We start from the raw sequence: 26,335 nt of genomic DNA, 5'->3' as shown, positions 1-26,335 counted from the left end.
AACACTGCAAGAGGAACAATTTGTTTTTCTTGAGGCTCTTCTGAACACTTCTTGAGATTATGTCTGAAAATGCCTAAGAAGCAGGGAAATGCCAAAGCCCGGCAATAGAGGGAGTCCCTTTGCCGAGCCAAAATTGTCAGGGCTCCAGTTGTTTGATTCCATTTTATATCCCTACCACCCCTGTTTTTCCCTCTAGTGAACCCTGGTCTGCTGAGGCGGTTTTGGATTCAGGGGCAACAGGGAATTACGTGGATGCACAGTTTGTGTGAGAACCCTGTATACCGGTGGTTCCTAAGGAATGCCCGGAGTTCGTTAACGCAGTGGATGGTATCACGTTATTGTCTGGATTGGTAACGGAACACACCATTGATCTCACTATGACCATTCCATCTGGATATTCTGAAGTCATTACATTTGATGTCATTGCAGCAACACAATTCAAGCTTATACTTGGTTTGCCATGGCTAAAGCTACACAATCCTGTTATCGATTGGTGTGCAGGTCCTGTGGAATTTACCTCAGCATTGTGTAAGGAGTCTTGTTTGTCCACCAGTATGACAGTATTAAGTCCTAGTACGATTATCATGGATTCGGCTCCTGTGGTAGGGGGTGTTACTGCTGTTGTCCTGCCAAAGGAATATGAAAGTTACATGGATGTCTTTGACAAGAGGGGCAGAGGTTTTGCTCCCTCACAACCTTTTGATTGTCCTATTGATTTAATCCAGTACGCTCCCACCCCCTAGGGTCGTATTTACTCAGAGACACAGAAGGAGGACGCAGTGCTCAAGGAATATCTGGACCAGGCACTAAAGTCAGGGTTCATACATCCTTCTCGTTCCCTGGCCGCATATGCACTCTTTTTTGTTCCAGAGAAGAAGGGAGATCTGCGTCCATGTATATATTACAGAGCTTTGAACGCAGTCACGATTCGCAATCAATATCCCATCCCACTCATCTCGGTCTTGTTGGATTAGTTGGGGTCCTCTGTACTGTTTACCAAACTAGACCTACGCTGTGCTTACAATCTAGTAAGAATGCGGAGGGGTGATGAATGGAAAACTGCATTCAAAACCAAGTACGGTCTGTTTGAATACTTGGTTATGCCATTCGGTTTATGTAACGCCCCAGCAACTTTCCAATGTTTCATAAATGATGTGTTCAGAAACCTGCTTGATCACTATGTTATTGTACATCTTGATGATATCTTGATTTATTCACCATCAGCAAGTATCCACAGTATTGCAATGACTGCGTGACAACAATCTTTATGCCAAGTTAGAGAAGTGTATTTTCCATGCTACAAACGTGTAATTTCTGGGATATGACATAACGAGCGAAGGGGTTCGGATGAGTACCTTGAAAGTTAGGGCTATCCTGGAATGGTCTGTTCCTACATCCATTAAAACCCTACAGCCATTCCTGGTCTTTTCTAACTTTTACAGATTGTTCATCCGTTCTTCCTCTGCTACCGTTGCCCCATTGACGGCTCTTACTAGCTCAAAGCGTTCTTTTATCTAGAATGATGAAGCACAGCAAGCATTTGATGCCCTTAAGTCTGCTTTCATCACAGCTCCAGTACTCCAACATCCAGACTCTGAGCATCCTTTTTCTGTTGAAGCTGCCGCATCTGATCAGGTGGTGGGAGCTATCTTGTCACAGGTTTGTGTGGATACAGGTTTTTTACATCCCGTAGCGTACCATTCCAGAAAACTCATGAAATATGTGATGAATTATACCATCACTTAGCGAGAATTGTTATCTGTACGTGTAGGGTTTGGAGACATCACCTCTTGGGTACTGCTACCCCAGTGCAAGTGTATACAGACCATCATAATTTGCTTCCCCTACAGTCCGTGAAGTGTACCAATGCCCGTCACGCCAGGTGGCATGAATTCTTCTCCATGTTCAATTTTGTGATCACCTATCGTCCAGGGTCATTACACTCCAAGGCTGAAGCATTATCAAGAATGCATGGAGGGCAGACGCCACGTACTTGGGAGGGTAATGTGCTGCTACCGACTCAGGTTGTTTGTTCTTGCACTCTAAAACCATTGACGAAAACCGCCATCCAAGAATGGGTTGCAACTAATCCAGCAGAAATAGCAGAGTACAATATGGATTTAGTACGTTCCCTACCCTACCTCTAAAGTCGTTTATACCTTTGAGATTCAGATACCAGGTAAACTGAGTTAAGGTGGTGTCACGATTCTCTTATGGCCGCACATCCCGTTCGATGCAAGACTGTTGACCAATTAAAACGGTGGTCTTGGTGGCTTTACATGCATAAAGATGTAGCAGACTATATCAATTCCTGTGCAGTCTGTGCCCAATGTAAAGGAAACACGGCCAATCCTATGGGGTTACTAAAGCCACTTCTGGTACCGAACAAACCTTGGAAAATGATTTCCATGGATTTCATGGTGGAATTGTCATCAGTTCAGGGGTATGACACCATATGGGTAGTGGTCGATTTCTTTTAAAAAATGGCCTTGTTTATCCCGTGTTGGGGTTTGCCTACTGTTCCGGCCCTGGCTGAATTATTTCTGCATAACGTCTTAAGATGATATTGGGAAGACCAAAATATCTGATCTGATTGGGGGACGCAATTTACTTCTCGCTTTTGGCAGCATCTCACTACGGCTCAGGCCATTGATGAGAGGTTTTTTTTTTTTTTTTTAACTTTGTTTATTTTAAATCAAGGCAGAATGATAAATACAGACATTACATGAAAGGGTTATCTCAGCAAGTTGACCCCCAGTCTTTAGACCCCCCCTGTGTCTTCTCTCTCTGTCCTCCTCCCTGGATTATCAGTCCCACAAGCTTTGCAAGCAGGTTCCTCCCGCCCGGGTGGTCTGGCCGGCGTCTCAGCGGTCAGGAGTCTCCCTCTGGGCTCGCCTGGTTCGTCAAGATCCAGAGGGCTCTGGCGGGCCTATAGGTCAGGGCGGGGAAGCACTGGTCGAATTCCAGGACTGGGGCCCAGATGTTCTGAAAGCGGTGTAGCATCCCCGCTCGTGCTGCCATTACCTTCTCCGCTATCAGAATGTCCCATACTTTGGTCCACCATTGAGCAATGTGGGGGCCTTCCGGGGATTTCCAGGTTCGGGCCACCACCGTTTTCCCTGCCAGTAGGCAGTGAGTCAATAGTTTCGCTCTGGGTCCGGAGCGCGGGTATGTCCCGGGAATTGGAGCTCCTAACAGGATCGGCTCCGGTTTCAAGGGAATCATTGTTCCGGTAATCAGCGAAATAGACTCTAGACAAGCCTTCCAGAACGGTCGGATCTTCGGGCAGTCCCACCACATATGGAAGAAAGAGCCAGGGAGGCCGCATCCTCTCCAGCAAGCGTGGTCTATCTGGGGGTTCATATGGTGGAGTCTGAGGGGCGAATAGTATCATCGCAGCATGATTTTGTATGGCATTCTCTGTTGGTGATGCAGGTGGATGCGGTATGTGTCCGGGTCCATATGTCCACCCAGGTTTGATCCTCTATCGGGTGTCCCAGGTCCGCTTCCCATTGGGCCATACATCGGGTTCTTGTGGTTAGGAAGTCGCTTAAGAAGCGTCTGTAGAGGGTGGATACGCTGCCGCGAGTCGGGAGGTCTCCTAGGGTGAGTTCCAGGGCAGTGGGAGGACGGATCGCTGCTTGCAAGGTTTGGGGGTGTGAGCACCAGTGGCGTAGTTGGATATAAGTAAATCTGTCACATTCCCGAAGTTGGAACTTCTCCTTACATTGGGCGAATGTGAGCGGTTTCTCCCCTGTATACAGCTGGTCTATAGTTTCTAGCTCACCTTTGGTCCAATTTTGGAAATTGCGGGGATGCATGCCCGGTGCGAACATTGGGTTGAGAAAGACCGGGGAGCGTGGGCTCAGTCCTCTTGGCACTCCCTTTCGTTTCAGCGCCCAGTCCCAAGTGCTAAGGGTGTGTTTGGTCGACAGCAGGAGCTCTCCCCCATGGGACCTGAGGGGGGGCGGGATATGTGGCAGAAACCGCAGAGGCAGGGGGGTCCGCGACTGTTCCAGCTCCACCCATTTCGGGCGGTCCGTCGTATTTTGCCAGGCCTGGACCCGGGCCAGTTGGGCTGCCACTCTGTAGGCCTGAAGGTCTGGAACCCCCAGTCCCCCCAGTTTGGGGCTCCCCAACATAGTTCTAAGAGGGATTCTCGCTTTCTTACCTCTCCAGATAAAGTTCAGCATTTTCCTCTGGATCCCTCGGAGAATCGGAGTGGGGATTGCCACTGGCAGTGAGGCGCATATGTATAGAAATCTCGGGAGAAGGTTCATCTTGCATGCCGTGATGCGTCCAAGCAGCGAAATCTCCTGGGTCCCCCATCGTTTCAAATCGCCCTCCAGTTCCTTGAGAAATCGGGGAAAATTGGATTTGTACGTCTCTTTTGGATCAGCCGGAATGTAAACCCCCAAATAGGGGATGGCGCTCCTTTCCCATATTATCGGGCACATCCTAGTCAGCAGCTCTCGCTCTGCTGGGGTGAGGCCAATGCCCAAGGCGGAAGATTTATCGAAGTTTATGGTGAGGCCCGAGACTTCGCCATAGCTGGTGATTTCGCGAATCGCATGTTCAAGCGATGAGGGGGCCTCCGAGATCGTAAGTAAAATGTCATCCGCATACAGGGCAAGTTTATGATGTGAAGGGCCGCTTGTTATGCCCTTGATTTGGTCAGTCCGCCTAATTTTTTGTGCGAAGGGCTCCATGGTGAGTGCAAAAAGCAAGGGCGACAGCGGACAGCCCTGCCGCGTCCCGCATGACAAGGGGATTGGAGCCGAGAAATGGCTGTTGATCCTCAGGCTTGTTGTAGGTCGATCATAGTTGGCCAGCACCATCGTTCGGAACGCCGGTCCGAAGCCGAAGGCCCCTAAAGTGTGTCCCATAAATGTCGAATCAACCCTATCAAACGCCTTAGCTGCATCGAGGGCCACCAAGATTAGTTTTTGGGAGTTCCGGGAGGCGAGGTCCACCAGGTATAGGGTTCTCCGGATATTATCGCCTGCGGTTCGGTGCCGGATGGACCCAGCCTGGTCTGGATGAATGATATTCGGCAGGATGCGATTCAAGCGGGTCGCCAAAATTTTTGAGTAAATGTTTGCATCTATGTTCAAGAGTGCGATGGGTATATAAGAAGTTATGCTTCTTGGGTCTTTTCCGGGTTTAGGCAGAAGGATGGTGGTCGATTCCTGCATCGATGGGGTCACCGCCCCCGTTTCCCTGAAGGAGTTGAATAGGGTGGTGAGATGGGGGGTCAGTTGCGACCTGAATAGTTTGTAAAACCTGGTTGAGAAGCCATCCGGGCCAGGGGCCCGTGATTTGAGAGATTTGATGGCGTCCTCAATTTCCTCCCCCGTGATGGGCTCCTCCAGTTCATCTCTCATTGCGTCGGAGAGCTGGGGCACCTCTGCGTGTCGAAGGTATTCCTTAAGTTGTGCTGGGTTTCGTGGGGTTGCCTTCGCGGTTTGGGCCAAGTGCTCAATTGCGAGGCGTTGCTTCTCGGGTTCTGAGTATAGTATGACCCTGTTGGTGTCTCGCAGGCCCATGATCGCGATGCTGCGTCTTTGCTTGGCTAATTTGGCCACCAGGAACCTGTTCGCTTTGTTGCCCTTCGCATAATACGACTGTTTGACCTTCGCCATTAGTTGGGCGGTTTGTTCCGCGTAATGGGCTTCCAGCCTTTTCCGTGCCGTGCGAATGGCCCGTTGTGTTCTGGGGGACCAGCCTTTCTCCTTGTGGAGTGCCTCGGCCTCTCTCAATTCGGACTCCAGGGCTGTCCGGGTTCGTCGTCTATCTCGATGGTAGGCCGCACCCTGGGCTATCAGGGAGCCCCTGATTACTGCCTTCATGGCGTCCCAGTTGTTTGCTAATGAGGTGTCTGAGGCCAGGTTTTCCACAAAGAAGTTCTTTATTTCCGTTGCGATCTTGTCTCTGGTGGCCATGTCGTTGAGGATTGGGTCATATAGCATCCATTTGCGCGGGGTGGTGGGGTCAGGGTTCTGAACCCGAAGCTCCAGCAGCACTGGAGCGTGGTCGGAGATCGCTCTTGTGCCGATAGTGACCTTCTTAACTGAAGGGAACGTGTGAGGTGAAATCAGGAATAGGTCAATCCTTGAGAAGGTGCGGTGGACATACGAGTAAAAGGAGAAGTCCTTATCATCAGGGTGAAACACCCGCCATGAGTCTATTATCTCCAGGGTCCTAAAAAGACGAAGGAGGCTGAGTGCTTGGGCGTAGTCGCCTGCGGTCGGGGGGTGTGATCGGTCTTTAGTGGGGTCAGGGACCCCGTTGAAGTCCCCACCGACGATCGTTTGGCCCTCCACGAAGTTGGCGAGCGATGTGCCCAGGGCCTCATAAAAATGTGATTGTCCAGAGTTGGGGGCGTATACTGAAACGAGGGTGTACAGGTCTCCCAACAGGAGACATTTGATCGCTATAAATCGGCCTTCTGGGCATGTCTTTGTTTCCAGAATCTGTGGGTTCAAGTCTTTCCTGAAGAGAATCGCCGTGCCTCCTTTTTTGCTTGTGCCAGAGGCAAAGAATTGAAGCGGAAATAGCCGAGACCGAAGGCGGGATACATCAGCGGGCAACAGGTGGGTCTCTTGAAGCATGGCAATCGCAGCCTCCTCGTCGCGGAGTTTTAATAGAATTGTCTTTCGCTTGTTAGGAGAATTCAAGCCATTAACATTCAGGGAGAGGATCCGAAGCGACTGAAAGTCCTCTGGGGGCTCACTCTCCGTTCCCTGCGTTAGGGGGGGGGTCCTGGGGTGGAGGTTCAACTGCCATGACTGACGGAAGCACTCACAAAATCATTCTGCGCTTGAGGTTTTAACACGAAATCCCAACGGGGGATCTCAATTTTAACAAGGCGGTAGACCGACTTTGTTAGTACGGTCATACCTAAGGCCAACAGGGCCAATTGTCCCATATTGTGGGTTCCCAAGGAACAAAAGATGGAAAGTATCCTTGGGGTGGGTATGAGCCATGGGAATGCCCCGCCGCCGTCGTGTACTTAAAAGAGGTTGGCGTGTAGGTAGCGGGTTCTGATTCAGATGAGCATATCTGTGTCCCGGCTAGCTCATTGACGGAGCCTGGGACCGTGGAGGCGTCCACATTCATCATTTCTTGTTGTTTCGTTGTATCGACGACCAAGGCGTGCGTTTAGCTTTGGGGGAGGGAGGCGGACCAGGGTTCTCAGTCCCCTCTGCGAGTGGCGTGGGAGGGTCCCGGGGAGCGGTCGAGTGCAATATTTTCTCCGCGTCTTCCAGGTGGCTGATTCGGCGTAGGGTGCCATTATATGTGAATTGAAGAGCTGTCGGGAACAGCCATCTGTAACGGATCTGTTGCTCCTGGAGGAATAATGTCAGAGGCCGAAGTGCTCTTCTTTTCTGGAGTGTGAGTGCCGAAAGGTCCTGGTAAATTTGAAGAGGGGTGCCCTGGAAAGTGATCTCTTCACCTTGGCGGCTGATCGCTGATATCACTTCTTTCGCTGTAAAGAAGTGGACCCTAGTGATCACGTCTGGAAGAGAGTCCAAATCTGTCCCGCGGCGCTGGCGAAGCCTGTGGGTGCAATCCAATATGAGCCGAGATTTGTCCAGATCTGGAAGTAGAGCCTCGAAGAAGTTTGCCACGTAGTCCGCTAGCTTGTTATCGGGGACGGAGGATGGGATGCCCCGGATGCGGAGATTATTGCGTCGGGCCCTATTTTCGAGATCTTCCTGTTTAAATTCCATGATCTCGCATTTGTGATGCAGGGAATCGATCGATTTTTGCATTTCCCCCAGAGCGGTGGTGTGCTCCTGGGCATGATCTTCGATCTCTCCAAACCTCTGCTCGAGTTCTGTGACTCTCTGATCTGTTTGGTCAACTTTGGTGGTGAGTTCCGAGAGGCAAGCGCGGAACTCAGATTTGATGTTCGCCATGAAGGCTATTAGGTCTCCTTTAGTGGCAAGCTCGTCCCTGTCCTCTTGTTGCTTCTGTGGGGTCAGTTTGGGATGTTCCTGTTTCTTGGGTTTCTCTGTAGCCGTAAACATGGCGGAGATATCCGTACCTTTGCTCACTTTTGTTTGTCTCGACATGTTGCCCACGCCAAACAGTTCCAGTCGGGAGACTAGCGGCAAGGCCCAGGACGGTGGGAGATGGCAGCTGGAGAAGATGGGTGGGCAGGGGCGCCCCAGGAAGGGTGGAACGGGGGGAAGGACTTCGGTAGAGCTGATCCAAGATGGCCGCAGTGGTCCCGACTTGATCTGCAAAGTAGGGAGAGGAGTGGGGACCTGCTCTCGGTAGCAACCCAGAAGGGGTCCAGGCTGCCCAACCGGAATCAGGGGGTTCTATATTAGGTACCGCTCCCTCTCTCCGGCTCTTCTGCCTCCTAAGGTCCCGCTACCGACAGGTGCGGAGCGTGCTGCCGAGCCCCAGTACGGCGGCCATCTTAGTTTCGTCCGTCGGGTACGGGAGAGAAGTTCAGCTTCAAATTTCTAGTAGAACGCCGCCACGGTCGAAGACGATGTTTAGCCAGGTTATGCCATGTCGGTTCCGGTCGCTGTAGATGGCATTAGCAACACGAAACCCCGCCTAGAACCGCCAGATTTCGACGGCGGCGTCGGACATCCCACGGGCGGCCTCAGAGGAGCGACCACATCGATGGCGCTCCAAGCCACGCCCCCCTGATGAGAGGTTTTCAAGCGCCTACCATCCTGAAACAGATGGACAAATGGAATGTCTAAATGCTACTCTTGAGCAGTATCTGCGATGCTTGACCATGCAACATCAAGAATCTTGGTTTTCAGTTCTAGTGGCTGCTGAATTAGCTTGTAATAATTCAATTCATGCATCCACGGGATCCACGCCGTTTTTTGCCCTCTATGGGCAGCATCCAAGGTCTCTAACATTAGACCTTCCTCTCCAGTCTGACAATCAGGCCATACAGGATTGTGTCTGAGATATAGCTGCTTTGCGAGATCAAGTTCATAGACATCTGGAAGAGACCCACGGACACGCCAAGAAATATGCAGATCATCATCATATGCCTGCACCCAACTATCTACTGTCCTCGTGCCGGCGGCTATAATGGACTCTGCTGTAGTTTCTCGTATCCATAAGGACTTCCACAGTTTTCTTTTTTTTTTAAACTTTTGTTTATTGGCAGAAAGTTAAGACAGGTATAGCACAGTTTTTTTACAGAGATAAACAGAAATCACCATAGCACAGTTTGGCATTATAACATACTTTTTAAGATAGGTCCCGAATGGGGGGGGGCATTGACAACCCCAGGGTAGGCAAGGTGTCCAGTGTTTATGGCAATGCGTCGGGCGGACCCGACAGGGGGGTGGGGCTCCACTCCACCACCTCTCTATTGTTCAGATAGGTGCAGAATTCCGTCCATACATTCTTTGGACGTGATGGTGTGGGCAGGGATCCGATGTACTCCTCCTCACAGGTTTGCACCCAGGTGATGGCCTTCAACCACATATCAAAGGTGGGGGGAGAGTGACGTTTCCATCTTTGCAAAATGCATCTTTTAGCAACAATAGCACATACATTCAGAAATTTAGACATTTTTCTCGCATTATCTCCGGACCAGATTCCAAACAATAGGGCCCGCGGGTCGAGGTCTATTGGGGACTGAACTATCTCTGTGAGCGCTCTCGCCACCTCCTGCCAGAACTCCCCCAGCGCAGACCAGGACCAAAACATGTGCATATGATCAGCCTCTCCAGAGTTGCATTTAGGGCACTTGTGGGTAGGGGAGCGTGTGAAGTTTGCTACCCTATACGGTGTGTAATAAAGTCTGTTGAGTAATTTATATTGTATACAGCGGAATCTAGCACTTAGGGAAACTTTACGCGTATGTGCACACATTTTGCCCCACATGCTATCAGTGATTTCCATCTCTAGCTCTCTGGCCCAAGCTTCCCGTGGTTTGAGGGACGTGTTCTCTCGTTTTGTTAGTTGAATTTTATACAAGGAGGACACTATGCCCCTGCCGCCAGTGGAGTTTGCTATGTATTGGAGTTTGGGCGAGTCTGGGGGCTCGTTTGGGTAGGACGGCCATATTGTGCGAACCGCCTCTCTAAGCCTAAAGTATTGTAGTAGCACAAGCGCGGAGTTGGAATGCTCGGGCCGCCATGTTTGGGGGGTGATGAATTTACCATCTGGGAATAGGTCTGTCAGTGCACGATATCCCAAGGCCTCCCAGCGTTGGATAAACTGATGATCGTGTGTGGGGGAGAGTCCTGGGAACTGTCGAAAGGGTAGCCATTTATAGTATGGGCGATGGCCTTGTGTCGGATTCAAGATCATATTCCATGCTCTGATTGTGGTGGCCACAGGGTCTGCAGGGGCGCCTGTCTTGAACGTATGATGTAGTAGCAGAGTCATAATGTTAGCCCCGTCCCCCGCCAGTCTCTCCAATTTGACGTGTGGAGGTGGGTTTAGGTGTGCATACCAGTGTGTGGCGTGTTGGGCCTGTGCCGCAACCCAGTACAGGGTTAGATCAGGGGCTGAGAAACCCCCTTTCTCATAGGGAGGGGTCATATGTAGCCACTTTTTGCGGACTGCCCCGGAATGCCAGAGGAATTGGGCGAACATCGCGTGGATTCTCTAAAATATTGCCACACTGGAACATTAGCAAAGATGTATAGGAGCTTAGGGACCGCAATCATTTTGACTAGTGACAGCCTGCCTGCCATGGAGAGAGGGAGGTTGCGCCATTTGAGCATCTTGGATTCAATTTGCTGTGCCGTTGTATCGTAATTATTCGCCAGTAAGGAGGTTTTGGTTAGTGAAACTTGTACCCCTAAGTACTTGATACCTCCTGGGGACCAACGCAGGGGAAATTCACACGTAGGTTGTTGGGTTGCTGGAGTGACAGGGAATATCTCGGATTTAGAGTAGTTAATGGTAAAGCCAGAGAACATTCCTATTTTGGTTATGTCTCGGATGATCGGGTCAAGATGTGTGGAAGGGTCCCTGACATATAGGAGTATGTCATCAGCATATGATGAGATAATGTCCGGCGTGTCCTGTAGGCGAATACCTTTGCAGGTATGTCGGTCTCTAATGTGATCTGCCATGGGCTCGATGGCGAGCGCAAAGAGGATGGGGGAGAACGGGCACCCCTGACAGGTGCCCCTGTGTAGCGCAAAAGGGGAGGAGATGATGGAATTGACCAGCACCCTGGCCCTTGGATCAGTGTATTATGTAGGAAATCATGTTCGGACCTATTCCCATTTTTCCCAGCACGGCCCACAAGTTATTCCAGGAGATCATGCCAAACGCCTACTGGGCGTCTAGTGTGACCGCCACTGCATCCGCCTTCGGGTCGATTCTGGACATTACACTGACTATTCGGCGGATATTAAGTGCAGTAGAGCGGCCTGGAACAAATCCACTTTGTTCAGCATGAACCAGATGGGGCATAAATGGGAGGAATCTATTCGCAATTATTTTGGAAAAGATTTTCATGTCCGTGTTAATGAGCGATAGGGGCCTATAAGAACAACATTCATCTGGGGGCTTCCCTGGTTTGGGGAGAACAGTGATCAGGGCTTCTCTGAGAGAGGGGGGAAGGGAGGCTAATTGAAGGGCTTTCGGTCCAGATCCCATGCAATATGGGAGCCAGGATGGCGACGTGCTCACGGTAGACTCAGATGTGAGCCCATCGGGGCCCGGAGCCTTGTTTTTCGGAAGGTCAGAAATCACCTGGACTATCCCCTCAAGATTGAACGGAGTATCAAGTTGTTCCTTGGTGCTCTGGGAGATGAGGGTCATAGGGATGCGTTCTAGTATGTCGTCTAGATCGTGAGTGTTGTGCTCAGGCTGGGGGCCATAGAGTCTGGCGTAGAAGCCTGCAAAAGTGTCAATTATGGCCTGGTCGGACCAATGTCGCTGGCCCTGCTCATCTAGGATACTGTCTATCCGGGACCTGCCTCCCTTCGCACGTACTAGTTTGGCTAGGGTTCTACCGGGTCTGTCACCCTCGCCGTACCGTCTGGCGGCCACAGGGCGAGCAAAGTAACGCACCTCACTCAGGGTGTGGGATTCAAACATTTCTAGTTCTGTTCTGATTTTCGCCAGGGTAGCTGGAGATGGGGCAGAAGCATGTTGTTGTTCTCGAGTTTTGAGCTTCGTCTCAGAGCAGTGTAGGACCTGCCTTATGACTTTAAGAACTCCGGCCTCCCTCGAGATGCACATCACTCCGATGTAAACTTGAAATGCCTCCCAACGGGTCCCTTCGGGTGTGTCTTGTGTGTTGTTGTTGTCGAAAAAAGTGTTTATGTCCGATAGTATCTCGGCTTTGAAGACAATGTCAGATAGCGCCTCTGACTTAAAGCGCCAAGCGGGCAGGGCGGCTAGGGTGTTACCCAATTGGATCTGTAGCAGCACGGGGGAGTGGTCAGAGAGCGTGCGTGCGAGTATCTCTACGTCTGAAGCCCTACCCACTAGGCACCCCGACAGTAAGAACATGTCTATTCCCGAAGAGCTGTCATGCACTGTGGAGTAAAAGGTGTAATCTCTGTCTTGGGGATGGAGCGTTCTCCACACATCATGTAGATTCAGAGAGTTCATATGTGTAAGGAGCAGTCTGGCGGCTCGGGACATGACCCTACGGGTCGAGGTTGTCCTGTCCAGGTCATTGTCAAGTATCAGATTCATATCTCCACCCCATATAATGGTAACTTCCACATATCACATGATGATGGCGGTCATCGCATCTATAAATTCGGGGGAGTTGGTGTTAGGGCCATAGGAATTCACGAGTAGACATTCCTCGCTAGCCAGGGTGCAGTGAAGTATCACATATCTGCCCTCCGTGTCGATGTGAGATGCATGGAGTGTGAATTTTACAGATTTGTGGATGAGTGTTAAGACTCCTCTGGATTGATTGGAGAATTGGGTATAAAATCTGTTGGGGCCCCAGGATTGTGCGAGATTGGACGATAGGAGTTTCTGAGCATGTGTCTCCTGCAGCAGGAGCACCTCAATCCCGTGTCTTTTTGCATATGCTGTGATTCTACGGGACTTTTTAAAATTTGTTAGTCCACGGATATTCCATGTCAAAATTTTAATAGTCATGTTGGTATTTTATGGGACATCCCAACTGTAAGAGCTAAAGGCTCTGTTTCTGCTTACTAAGATGTGTGCAGCCTTGGCATGGTTGCACTTCACTTGAAACCTGGTCAAACTTTTCATGCCAATTTTCTTACAACTTTCCCAACCTTCCCCGCCCCCCACCCTCACCGCCCAAAAAAAGTTAGCAGTGTGACAATACCCACCCCAGTTACAACCAACCGCGTGCCGTTCCAAATTTGGCCACGCTTGACTTACAACCCAACAGGGGCTTAAACATAAACACTTCGCCTCAGTAGGCAATGCAGCTGCAGTGGGGGCTACCGCTGCCGTCTGACCCACAGTTGTTAACGAAAAATTATGATAGTACATCATACATATTTTGAACGGCTGTTGAAATTTTGGGTTACAAGAGAAACAAGTATGTTCTTAAGACACGAGAACTGAGCAATTGTTGGCATAGTCTGACGTCTAACCAATAGGCTGAGATGTCTAAGGTCGGGACCAACGTGTGCCATTATAATCAAGTGTCATAGGAGTACACCCCTTGCTACATATAATGCTCTTGGATAAAGCCATTGCGGCTAAATAGGCCCAGAATAGTTCAGCGGAAGAGGGGGAGGCCCTGCTCGCCCTCATGGGGGCCAGTCTTCGGAACAGGTATGACCGCTGGAGTCTGCAGCGGGGTCATGTAAACTTGGATCTCAGTCATCGTTCATTGGTTCCTCCCTGGGATCCGCCAGCAGGATTTGCGCCTCAATAAATTTGACTGCCTCGTCTGGGACAGTAAAGAAGTAGATCTTGTTGCGGTGGGTGAATTTTAGGCGAGCCGGGAAGAGCATCGCGTATTCGATTTTCCTCTCTCTCAGCATCTTTTTGACTCTTCCAAATTGACGCCGTTCCATTTGCACCCCCACGGAAAAGTCAGGGAAAATCCTAATTGTTTGTGAGTCAAGCCTTAATTCCCCCTTCTCCCTGGCCAGGCGGAGTATATGGTCTCTGTCTTTGTAGCTTAACAGTTTTGCAATGATTGGTCTGGGGAAGTCACCAGGCTTGTGTCGGGGCACCTCTGCAACTGTGCCCTGTAAGGTGTGAACATTGTTCTCGTTGGCTCCTATTCTTTGCTCTGCCTCTGTGATTTTAGCACCATGTTGGTCAAGCTTAGCTCTTAGGGAGGCTACATTTGCGTTTATATCATCCAATTTTTCATGAAAGGCCACAAAGTTTTTAGCCATGGATTCCATCATTACAGTTAGGTCCAGTTGAGGTGGGTCTGGCAGAATATCGCCTTCTTCGTGTGCTGTGGATGAGGACGCTTGGTCCGACCGGGGCGCCGTCTTGGTGAACTTATCCATGGCGCCTACCTTAGTCGCACCGCGTGCTCTGTTCAACATTGCAACAGTGGAGCAGACTAACCAGTGGGCAGATTTGGAAGTGAACGAAGCACAGGCGAGCAGTAGTGAGGAAGGCAGCTGGCCAGTAGCTTTGGTGTGTGGGATAACAGTGCCTGGTATTGTCAGTATTGCCCCGACCCAAAGATAGTGGACCGACAGTGGTCAGCGCAGGGTTGGTCTGCAGTGCTGTGAGCGCTATGGTGAAGGGCTGGCCAGGGGAGGCTGTATGAAGTAGAGTCAGCAGGAGCACCGTGACCACCGCAGGCACATTGGGCAGAAGGAGCTGGGGGGGTGCAAGGGGCTCCAGGGTAGCCAGTGTTAAGTTAGGTTGTATTAGGCTCACAATGCTGGATGCAATGAACGAGGTGCGTGTGGGGCCCCACCAGGGCAAAGAGTCATTACTGTACCCAGTTGCAGGCACTGACAGAGCAGGATCTTAATGCGGCTTATCTTGTTGTCCCCCCAATCTCTCACTGCAGATTTCCAAGTGGAATGGAGGAGCCTGCCCCTCCATAGATGTTATGGTGCTCGCAGCCCGTGAGGGCGGAGGGCCGGAGCGACCCCCGTGTCCAGTGGCCCAGGCCACCCCCGATGGCGTCGGGGCCCGGGTGCGGCTGCCTCCAGGCGAGCAGAGCAGAGAACGGCAAGCGGCGCCAGGGCCAAGGACCCGGGGCAGAGCGCGGAACACCGCAGACCGCCGCCGCGCCCAGGAAGAACCAGCAGGTAGAGTTGGGGCGGAGGGGAGGAGTGAGCAGTAGCCGCCTCAGAGGTGAAGCCGGGCCCACGAGTGCCCGGCTAGGCAGCAGAGGGCCAGCGGCACGCTACCCCACCCCCTGGGCACTCACCGTGTCTGCCCGCGACCGGCAGGGCTTGCGGCGGTAGATCGGCAGCGGCATCGCCGGCGCTACAAGCCGGCAGCAAGGTCCCCCTCCCACGGCGGCTGCACACCAGGAGGCCCGGCCGCAGATCAGGCCTCTGGCCCGGCGGCGGCGCACCCCGGCCGCCAAGGCGCGCCCACCCTCCGAGGTCTAGGAGTAGGGCCCAGCGAGCGCACAGGGCCAGCCAGCGAAGTAGCCCGTATGTCAGCTGCCGCCGAGTCTTGGATGACAGTTTTGGCACCGTGTGCGTCCCGCAGCTAGGAGAATCCATTGATGTGGTTCTAAAGGGTAAAGATGAGCGGATTCCGCCGTTACTCGCAGGTGAAGGTCTGTGGGTCGCGGAGCTCTGTAGCTAGGCGGCCATCTTGTTGGCTGCTCAACAGCGCCCCCCAGGACTTCCACAGTTTTCTACCAATCATTTTGGTAAGACATCCTTCCTTACTTATATTTCTGTATAATCTCAAAACTACCAGATATCCTAGTACAGTCACTAGTTAGATGCTTATGATTGGTTCTCATTTGTCTACAGGGTTATGCCCCTCATGTGTTTTGATTTATCAAACAGACTCCTGAAAGAACACACATAAGTGAGTTCAACTACTCAATTCTGTGGTATTGCCTAACTTGTCAATTAAGGTAGTAATTGTGTGGTTTTTTGCAGCCAGCTGTGTACCGGGGCGTTAATCCATCTTTCGGTCAATAGTCCTCTCAATCTGTCCTTACGTACTCTTGAGAGTTATATTGTCAGAAATAATTCTTCTACTACACGACATGCTCAACTGCTTTCTCAGAAACACTGGGATTGTCTGACAGTTCATATGTATAGGGCTTCCCAATCCAATCCGTGCTCTCAGATGGGGCAATAAGATAACGTTCCACAACACACTGCTTTCTTTAGTTAAGAACATTTCTGAAAATGCTTGGGTCCAATTTCACCACTTCAGGCTGTGCTTTCTCGCACAAGGATGTCATTGTTTCTCCTAAACCTCGGACTGGAACCAAAACCAATGGCGGATTGCCTGAGAAAAGAAAATGCCCACAGGGCTTGTAAAAAAAGACCTTCAGAATAAGTCGTACTAGGAAAGTGGGGCGGAGCTCATGTGGGGGGGGGCTTCTCGTCTATGCGATAGAGAAAATGTAGGCAAGGTGAATAACCTTGCAGCTGTGCCGAGAGCCTTCAAGCCCAAGGGTTCAGAAAAAAGGTTTGATGTGGGAAGGATATGTAAACAACACCCTTCAATTCTTATGAAGCAGATATGTGCACTCTCGAAGCCCAGACCCTGTGGTCTGCATATCTCAACACTATGGGAAAAGGGGAAGGGGCATGTGTAGGAGTAGATACGTAAATAGGGTGGTGAACTTAAATAGGTGAGCAGAGTATAGTAAACCTAAGAGATCCCTGTTTGTTCCCTACCTCATAGCACTGTTCATTATCTCTTTTTAAAAGAAAAGGTACAAAGACCCTTTAAGGTGAATATTTGTGATGGATTTGGAAGAATAATGCCTGTACAAGGACATTTTCCAGAAAGCTCTATGGTGTCCCGGGAAAAACCAGTAAAATATCTGAGCGAGTCAAGTGTTTGCCGCATATTATTAAAATGTTGTCATGGGGGTGCCTAAGATATCTGCACAAAGCAGTGCAGATCCAAGATATTTTTTGAGATACTGTAGTTGGAGGAGGTGAAAGTTGTATGGTTTGTGTGACTTTGGATATTGGGATTATGGAATCTTACAAGATGGGTTGCAAGGTATGTGTGATCGGAGCAAAGGGGCTCTTGGCTGCATGGCATGGTCAAAGGTATGAGGTTTAGGCTGATTCCGTGGCTGAGATGAAAACATACTCCTTTGCGGCATGCCTAGTTGAGCACAAAGGCAGTTTTAAGTTAGAACCAGGTTAGTTGGGGGATGGACGTGCTTGAGAGACCATCTGCCTGATTATTCGGGAGTATTTACATCTCTGGCAAGGAGGGTTTCGTGGGGATAGACTTTTGTTACTGGCATTTTGCTCCCTGGTGTCAGCTGGTTAGATCTCAAACACATGATTGGAAGAAAACACAAATCCGTTAATGCCACGAGCTTCGCCATGAACCCGCATCTCAGCATGTAGACACAACTCCATGTATCTAAAAAAAATAAATGTTTAGTCCAACCAATTTCTACCTTCTCTCGCAAAGAAGTATAATATTTAATTACAGGTGGAGATAGATTTTTAGACAAGGAATTGGTTCTGTCCAGGTCGGACTATGCATATGTTGTCTTACCTTCTGAATTCAACTCCCTTTCTGCTAGGACAAGCGCTACTGAGAACTGCCAGAGTGGTGTCAGAAGTAAAATTAAATGATCACATTACTGGACTGCTAAACACCTGAGAGTCATTTTCTCTGTGAATCGGTTAGGAAAACGTTTCAGAAAACACTGTTTGTGACACTTTCTGTTCCACCAGATTTTCATCCCTTTGTCAGGTGAGTGGGGCAAACATACTATGCCCGACTCCATTTCCCCCGCTGGCAGACAAATGCATCTGCCTTACCACCAGCATGGTTTTTATGGTAGTGGTAATGCTATGGATTCCTATAGAATTTGCTTGAAATTACCATATGGTGAAAGCAGGTGGATTCGATAGGAATCCATTGTAAATGGCTCCTGCAATTGTTAACTGCAGGAGGCATTAACACTTTTCTGCCAACAACGTGGAAAAAAGAATAGCAACGTCGATATTGCCTTTGTTTTATTCTTAATATTTCCACTTTGTTAAATGTTAATGTTAAAGGTATTTGTACCGCACACCGTCACCAACAGAGTTGGTCCCCTAGCGCTCACTGTATGTGTTGGAAAAGTGAAAAATTGCACGGAAGGGAACATTTGTGTTTAGGTGCAAATGGAAGTGGTCCCCTCTGTGAAATTCATATTTTAATTGAACATAACCCTTCTTGAATGGTGCCTCGCCCCAATATTATCTCTTTCAAGTCAACATTCTTGGTTAATGAACCAGAATATGACACTACATGTTCATGTTTTGCTGGGAAGGTGAATATTCTGGTAATGTAAGGTTTTAAAGGAGTCGAGGTATGATCAGGCTTCAGGTTAACGCCTTTTGGTAAATCCAGACACTTCAACAGTGTTCAGGGATTGAAGTTTCTCTTTGCAACTCATTGCCAGTTCAGATCAGGTAAGAGATCATATTTTGACCAAAAGTGTAAATCCTGGAATTTTGGCCTCTATCTCAGAGGTTAGCAGAGTTACAGTTGCAGCTTTTATTGAATGATTTTACTTGGGGTTTGGGGGGGGCATAGCTGAAACGACCGGCTAAGATGGTGGCTCTTCTATGAGCTCCATTGTGCCCAGCCAACATGAAATATTAATCCTACCTAATCCTCAGTTTCTTCCTACACCACTCCTCCAGCTCCACCAAAGTGCAGTCATATTCGGAACACCTGAAATAGACGTATAAATCCATTTAGCTGGATAATGAATCAGTGCTCTCCGTCCTCCTCAGCACCAAGGTCAAGCCAGACAGCAGTGGAGGTACAGGTAGACTGGTAACGCTTTGTGGGAGGCTGTCCGGAGGGTTGACTGATTGAGCTCTGTGGGGCTGCCAATATTAGTGTCTTTGCTCCAATTAGAGCTGGACTGCTGCAGTAGCTCGGTGGGTGCCACTGAGGCCATGCAGGTGCTGCTGCAACTGGGAATCGTGTAGGCGTCTGGGCCCAGCATCAACAGCATGAGGCTTGGCGGTGAACTGGTATGGCTACCAGGGCTGGCACCAATCAGCTACATTTAACTGGATCTTGGTTGCTGATTGAGATTCAGATTGTTTCTGACTTTAAAATAGATTATCAACAGCTGCGTCAGACAAGGATTCTTCTAGATTTTAGGTGATGCCTCGTTCCATTCGCTGAGATGTATTCCATCCAGCTTCAGCTGCTTCGGAAAAAATTTTCAGCAGAGGGTGCCATGTGTCGATATCATCGAGTCGATGGTCCCTCGAAGGCCTCCGTCGAGGGTGACGTCATCGGGTGTATAAGTAGCACGCGCGGCGCCCGTTGGCCTCACTTCTGTTTTTCCCACTTCATTATTTATTTTTCACTGTGTTAACTGTGCCGGCAGACAGGTATTTGCCTTGCGAGAGTTGGAGTGGCAATAGCCCAGAAAAATCTACAGAGGGGTAGGATGGGAGGGCGATGAGGAATACGTTGGAGGAACATCCAATCGAAAGAACGTTACCAGTTGGTAAGTAACTTGTTCTTCGAGTGGATTGTGTCCTCCAACGTATTCCTCATTTTAGATAGACTCCCAAAGCAGTTTGGACAATTTCTCTGGAGGAGGGATTAGATTTTTTTCTGATACCCTTAGATGACTGAATATAGTACTGCTTTACCAAAATTCAGCTCCTTAGACTGGGAAGCATCCAGGCTGTAGAATTTTGAAAAAGTATGCAGTGAGGACCGAGTTGCTGCTTCACAAATGGACCTTATAGGAACACCTCTTTGTAGGGCTGTCGTAGAGGCAATGGCTCTGGTGGAATGAGCCCTTAGACCTTCTGGTGGGTCTTTTTGTGCTAATCTGTAGAAATCTGAAATACAAAGCACAATCCAACGTGATATTGTTTGCTTTGTCACTGACTGACCCAATGTATTTCCTGTGTAGCCAATAAACAGCTGATTGTCTAAGCTTAGAATGCCTAGAGATGTAAAAGCTTAAAGCTCTTTTCGGATCCAACCTTTGTAATCTTTCCTCCTCCTTACTAGGATGAGGTGGAGGATAGAATGCGGGTAAAACAATTTTCTGATTTAAATGAAAATCAGATACCACTTTTGGTAAAAAAGAGGGTTTAACCCTCAACACAACTCTGTCCTTACGGAACACAGTATAGGGTGGCCCAGAAGACAGTGCCTGCAATTCGCTCACTCTTCTTGCAGATGTTAAAGCAACTAGGAAAGCATTTTTCCATGTCAGTAATTTTAATGGACAAGTGTGCAAAGGTTCAAAGAAGCACACATTAAGAATTTTAGGACCAGATTGAGATCCCAAATTGGTACTTGAAATGGGAAAGGAGGAAACACATTAGTGAGTCCTTTTAAAAATTGCACTACAAAAGGAATTTTGTAATAGGAGCATTCTTCCGACGAGCGCTTGAAGATGGATAGCGCCGCAAAATAACCTTTAATGGTTCTAACATTTAGACCTGTATGTGCTAGGGTCAGGAGGAAGGACAATAATTCCGGAATAGAACATAGAAAAGGATCGACATTCTTTTCTCTGCACCAGTTGCAAAACCTTTTCCAATGGCAACGGTATAGAGACTTTGTTGCTGGCCTTCTTGCCGAAAGCAACACCTCCATGACGTCATATGGAAGGTTCCAATCCTTGTATCTCAGCCTTCCAGATACCAAGCGTGAAGGTTAAGCTTTTTGACCTTTGGATGGAGAACCTGACCGTCCATTTGAGAGAGAAGGTTTTCTCTCTATGGAAGACGTACTGGGGGACAGATGGACATGTCTAGGAGGTCCGGGTACCATGTTCTCCTGGCCCAATCAGGGGCAATTAGGATTATGTGGCTCCCGAAGCTTCTCAGTCTCCTGATGACCTGAGTAATGACGGGAATCGGAGGAAACGCGTACAATAGTGGGAAATTCCACGCCACCACGAACGCGTCCCCCAGGGCTCCTCTCGGGGGAAGGAAATTCCCTTGAGCAATACCTTTCGCACTTCCGGTTGATTCCCGTCGCAAACAGGTCCACTCGAGGGGTTCCCCAAAAGGCAAAGATCTCTTGAATGACTTCCTGAGCCAGTTCCCATTCATGGGACACCATGCTCTGCCTGCTCAGAGCAGCTGTCGTCATATTCTCCTCCCCAGCTAGGTGAACTTGTAGATGAAGTCCCAGATACGACCTGCACCCCTGCCCCCCATTGCGAGTTGCCAGTAAGGTACTCGCCAAGGTATGTGACGTACGAGGAGCAGCTGAACCAACAAAGGGCTGCAATGGGCCTCTGCCCTATGTACATTAGAAGATCAATACCTGTTGAAATTCCCATAACGAGGCAACCCTGGGCAGCACAGTACCCAATCAGACAACCGTACCTGCCATTGGTACGAAACGACGAGTATTTACAGACTGTCCACGAGGAAACCCCGAAGGCCTTAATGGAAGGCCAATGGAAATAGACTAAGGGCCTGGGCAGCCCTGAGAACAACCAGAAGCGGCTACTGAAAGCTTTGCATGCCAGTACCGACAACTGTGAGGATAATTGTAATGGACAAAGGGGAAAGACACTGTGAAAAACGTATGAGAATGGTGCCATGAGACAAGATGGAAGCAACTGCCTTATTGAACGTGTGTAAATATGCTTGAAACGCAAGATGCTAAGTAATCGAGTCTGCCTGCAATGCTTAAGTAGAAGAATAGGGCGGCATGCGCCAACTATATATGTCTTCCTCAATACAGCACAATGCACACGTGCGACTCCATTTTGTTTGAGCAGAAGGATGCCCAGGCGGCCCAGGCCCAACTGGCTAAGTTTCACATCTAGGTCCAAGCCTGGAGGAAGAGCGCAATCGAAACTTAAAGGATGGCTCATGCCGGGGAAATCGAGGTCAACCAGAAAAGGGGAGGTGAGCATGAGCTCACGAGGCTCCAACTTCAGAGCATGCCAGCCCGCCCATGAAGGTCAAGATAAGAGAGGCCCATGCAGGTGGCCAAGCGCATACAGAATTAAATGCACAAAAGGTTGGAAACTGAAGCAGATTCACGGTGGACCAACACATGACCAGACAGGCGCGAAGATGTACTACCGCCTGATGTCATCCAGAACCCGAGGGTGCTATAACTTTTCCTGATAAGAGACTACAGATCGGAGGCCATACCCAGCCAACAATTTGACACATAGCCCTAAACCCCTGATTGATGGAAGGGAGGCAGGGTGAAGCTTGGGACACCAGGCACAAGGGTGTCTATTCTGCATGCTGCTAATTAAAGTGGGGATTTATGTTTAGGGGTGTAACTTGCCCAATCACAATGGACCATGTAATCTTGGGTCTTATAGAGACCGTAACCAATAGGACGTCGTGCTTTTAGTGACGTCAATCACGTGTGTTGTAGAGGGATGGGCATAGACGCCCACCCGATAAGAGTTATCCAATCTGTATGCCTTATTTTCATATACAGATATAACACCTATACTTAAGATACCTTTCCCTACCAATTATATTGCATGATGATTTTTTATAGAAGTGTACGTCATTGATGACAGAATTTGCCAATAAGAGAGGCTGTTTGACTGAAGTTCGGGGAAGTCGGGGCGAGACAGGTGTTCGCGATGCTGCTGATTTCCATAAGCTGATGTATGTATCATTAAACAGACTTCCCTTTGCCAATTTACTGAGTCCTGATTATTGATTCTTGCCGGAGTATGTGAATCCTGCACTCTGTCCTTGCATGGTGCAGCTATCTTGTATTACAAGTCTTCGAGGGTGAGTGCTGACCAATGGGCCCGTCAGTAATTACCTCGTCAACACTTGGTAGCATGAGGATGGTTTCGGCCATCGATTATTGATAATCGATTAATAAAGTTATAAGACACCTTTAAACCGACGGCACGAAGTAACACTGGGCCTCCGGTTACATCGCGAGTCCTTTTGCTATTTCGGCTGAGTAGGCCGAGAAGCTTCCCGTGGACAGTGATAGTGTATTTACTCCCAAAAATCTGAAGTGGGTCTGAAGGAACCCGCTTTTCCAAGCATAACCCTTTTCATTCCCACGGGAAGCGAATCGGACGAAAACCATAAAGCGGGAAGAGGAAGGGGCGGTGATCCCGGAGATCCAGAGAGGATAAGAGACGATCGGTGAGTGAAACAGCGAAACACGTTACCTTGGCAAATTACTTATAGGCATTAGAGCAAGTGGGGGAAAGGTAACGCAGGGTGGCGGAGAAAGATAAAATAGTTAGAGGTGGAGAAGACGGTATATATATAGTGGGTTAATGACTCGAGTATAAAAGGAAGACAGATATAGCGGAATACCAGGGGGGCACCCGAGGTTAAAAACTGTAAGGGATACCGGTGGGGCACCCGAGAGAAAACTGTAAATTTGCCTTGTTCCTGTGCTTTAAAGAGTGGTCAGAAGTAACTTGAACCCAGAGCCCACAGAGAGGGGAACGCTAGGCTACGATGACGTTCAAAGACGTCATGAAGGGGTAGTTCAAATCCCATGACAGGGTAATAATTAGAAGGCAGGTATACGTTGACCAGCTGGTGTCTGTCTAGTCTGTCAAGCGTCTGTCCTACATGTTCTGTGTATGCTGAATGTGGAATTATTGTGATATTAGATGTTGGCAATGCATTTTGGTTTTCGCGATTCTGTAAATGAGAGGGAATCGCCACTGAATTGATGTGTCTCAAGTAAAACTGTTGGTGTAAAAAGTTTGCGGAAAAGTTGGATTGGAGCTTAAATTGAAACACTGTGTGATCATTGTTGGTGAAAAAATTAAGAATGGAAGAAGTTACCCCACTTGCACACTTGTGCAAGCAATTGCCAAAACACGCAGCAAAGCTGAAGAAATACAGCCAGGAGTGTGTTACGGGCACTGCAAATAAAATGTTTATGCCGTGGCCCCAGAATGGGTCATTGTCTAAGGCTGTCTTACAGCACATGACCACGTTCCTACAAGCCACATATAGCGGGAAGAAATGCCTTGCCGTTCTCGAGCTTTGGAAAATGTTTGAACAAGTAAAGGAAGAAGAACCTCCCGCAGACTGGATATTAAATATATGTACGGAGGGGGGTGAGACGCCTACCGCGCTATCTGCCCCGCCGGAACCAGTTGTTGAGGGAAGTAGGTTGGAAGGCCTTTACCCACTACGAGAATTTAACGCAGCCACGGGTTATATCAACCTTGCATATGAGTCACCTGTGTGTACCAGTGACGAGACGAAAGAAAAGGAACAGGAAATAGACTCAGCCTCCACAATCCCGTGGGATAAAGAGAGGCGAGATGAGGAAAGGAAGGACCAGGCACAAACGAGTGCACCTCTCGATAGAGAGAGAGAGGGAAAGAAGCGGAAAGGAACCGATGAGGTAACATTTGCAAAGGACGAATGGATGGGAGGGCAGATACTATTGAAATTAGATAGAAAAGGAAGTGATGACGCAAGGCCGAGTGAACGGTCTGTTGAGGCGCAAAGTAAGGAAAAGAAGAAAGAAATGGCTATGAGAGACGAGAGGGCAAGAAAAAAGGATAGGTTGAGGCGAGACCAACTATATCGCGAAGAGCAGAGTATAACGCACAGTCGCATGCAATATGCAGCCTATGAAAAGTGCAGGCAGAACATGCTAAAGTTGGAGGAAGAAAGGAGGGTGCACGAAAGGAAAGTGAAGAAGAGAGAAGATGAGGAAAGTAGAAGGGCAAAAGAACGTAGAAACGAACGGATGAGGGAAGTAGCTAAGGCTAGAGAGGAGGCGAAGAAGCGAAGAGAAATGGATGAGGAAGCAGAGCGTAAGCGCAGGCAAAGGGCACGAGACTTTGAATATTTGCAGCGGGAAGTGAAAAAACCCAATCCTGTTGTAGACTGGGAAGACATAGAAGAGTTCTTTCCAGCAAGTGATGCAGTACCAGGTACAGGCAGGACAATTATTGATGATGACTTCGACACCAGAAGCATCGGGAAGCGATTGATAAAATATATGATGAAATGGGACTGGAACGAATCTCCCAAGAGGGAAGGGAAGATGAGCGCTTAGAGAGCACTCATTTATATGACACTGGGGATGTCACCCAAAGTAGTGGGAGTAGGGGACGTTCCTTAGATAGACTCGAAGTCGAGCAGAACGAAGATGATACAAGAAGCTGTGTGAACTGGGAGTATTCAGGGTCTGACTCCGAAGGGGAAACGGAAGAAACTGTGTATGACGAAGGGAGACGAGGCGAAAAGCAGCTCCCAGGGAACCGAGAGGGGCAATGGTCTGATGCTAGGGGGTCCATAAAAAGGACACCGAAGTCCGCTGGACAGTCCAGCCGACATGAAGAAACACCCCACGGTCAGAGGGGGGTGTTGGCACCTGCCTATACAGATAGGTTAAGGGCACTGCCAGGTAGAAAGCAAGGCGGGAACGCCACCCCAGCAAGAGACCGTGGAGGTAAAGAAAAGGAAAAGGAGGATTGCGCATTCCAATTCCCACTGCTAGAGAAAGGGGGAGTAAGGCCGCAATATATTCCATGGCCACAAATGAACTGAGAGAATCTCAAAAATAAGCTTCCAATGTTGACATTGGGAGCCGGGAAGTGGATACATGTGTTACGCTCACCTGGCTCCCACAGAGGCGTCGATCGGAACTGGACAGCTGCGGTCTCCACCAATGTGACGCGTAGGGCCGAGATAAATATCCCCCCACCCCCGCTGTTCTCCCCACAGATCACCTTTGATGTCCCCTCTTATAGTCTCACCTGATGGTTTGAAAAGATGAACTCTCCATATTGCATTGAGCGCAGGGGCGCCTTGATAACCAGTTGCTTCACTGGCTCGAAGGAATTGGTGAGTTCCAGGACCATATTGACTCCGAGATTCCCGGCAAGACGCCGTAAGTATAAAGTTTGTAAGAGTTCAAATGCCTGACTTTCACTCTTGTCCGATTCCTTGCAGGTTGCAGCTTGATCCTAATGAAGAGTTCCTCGTGGCAACTGGTAGTATTCTGGTAAGGATTTGTATTTTCCAACACAGTTCGATAAAATAATGTCAATATGTAACCTGTTGCTTTCTCCCTTATTCAGGCGCTGAGAGAAAGTATGAAGACTTGGGGAATAATACCTCTGGCGGTAAAATCAGGTAAGTCTATGGGAGGGTAACTAATATTCCTCTGTGTATTCCCTTGGCTCACCTTGCTGTTCTTGTCTTCTCTTTAGGTGCCGGAGTGCGGCGGGAACATACAGGAGGATGCGGTGGAATGTGAAGATGCTGCGAAGGCCGGACAGTTCAGCGTGGCGCTGCAGCAAGCAAGG

Source organism: Ambystoma mexicanum, chromosome 5p, assembly GCF_040938575.1.
Source record: "Ambystoma mexicanum isolate Mex_15411 chromosome 5p, UKY_AmexF1_1, whole genome shotgun sequence".
Lineage (NCBI taxonomy): Eukaryota > Metazoa > Chordata > Amphibia > Caudata > Ambystomatidae > Ambystoma > Ambystoma mexicanum.
Note: the sequence above shows the minus strand (reverse complement) of the source record.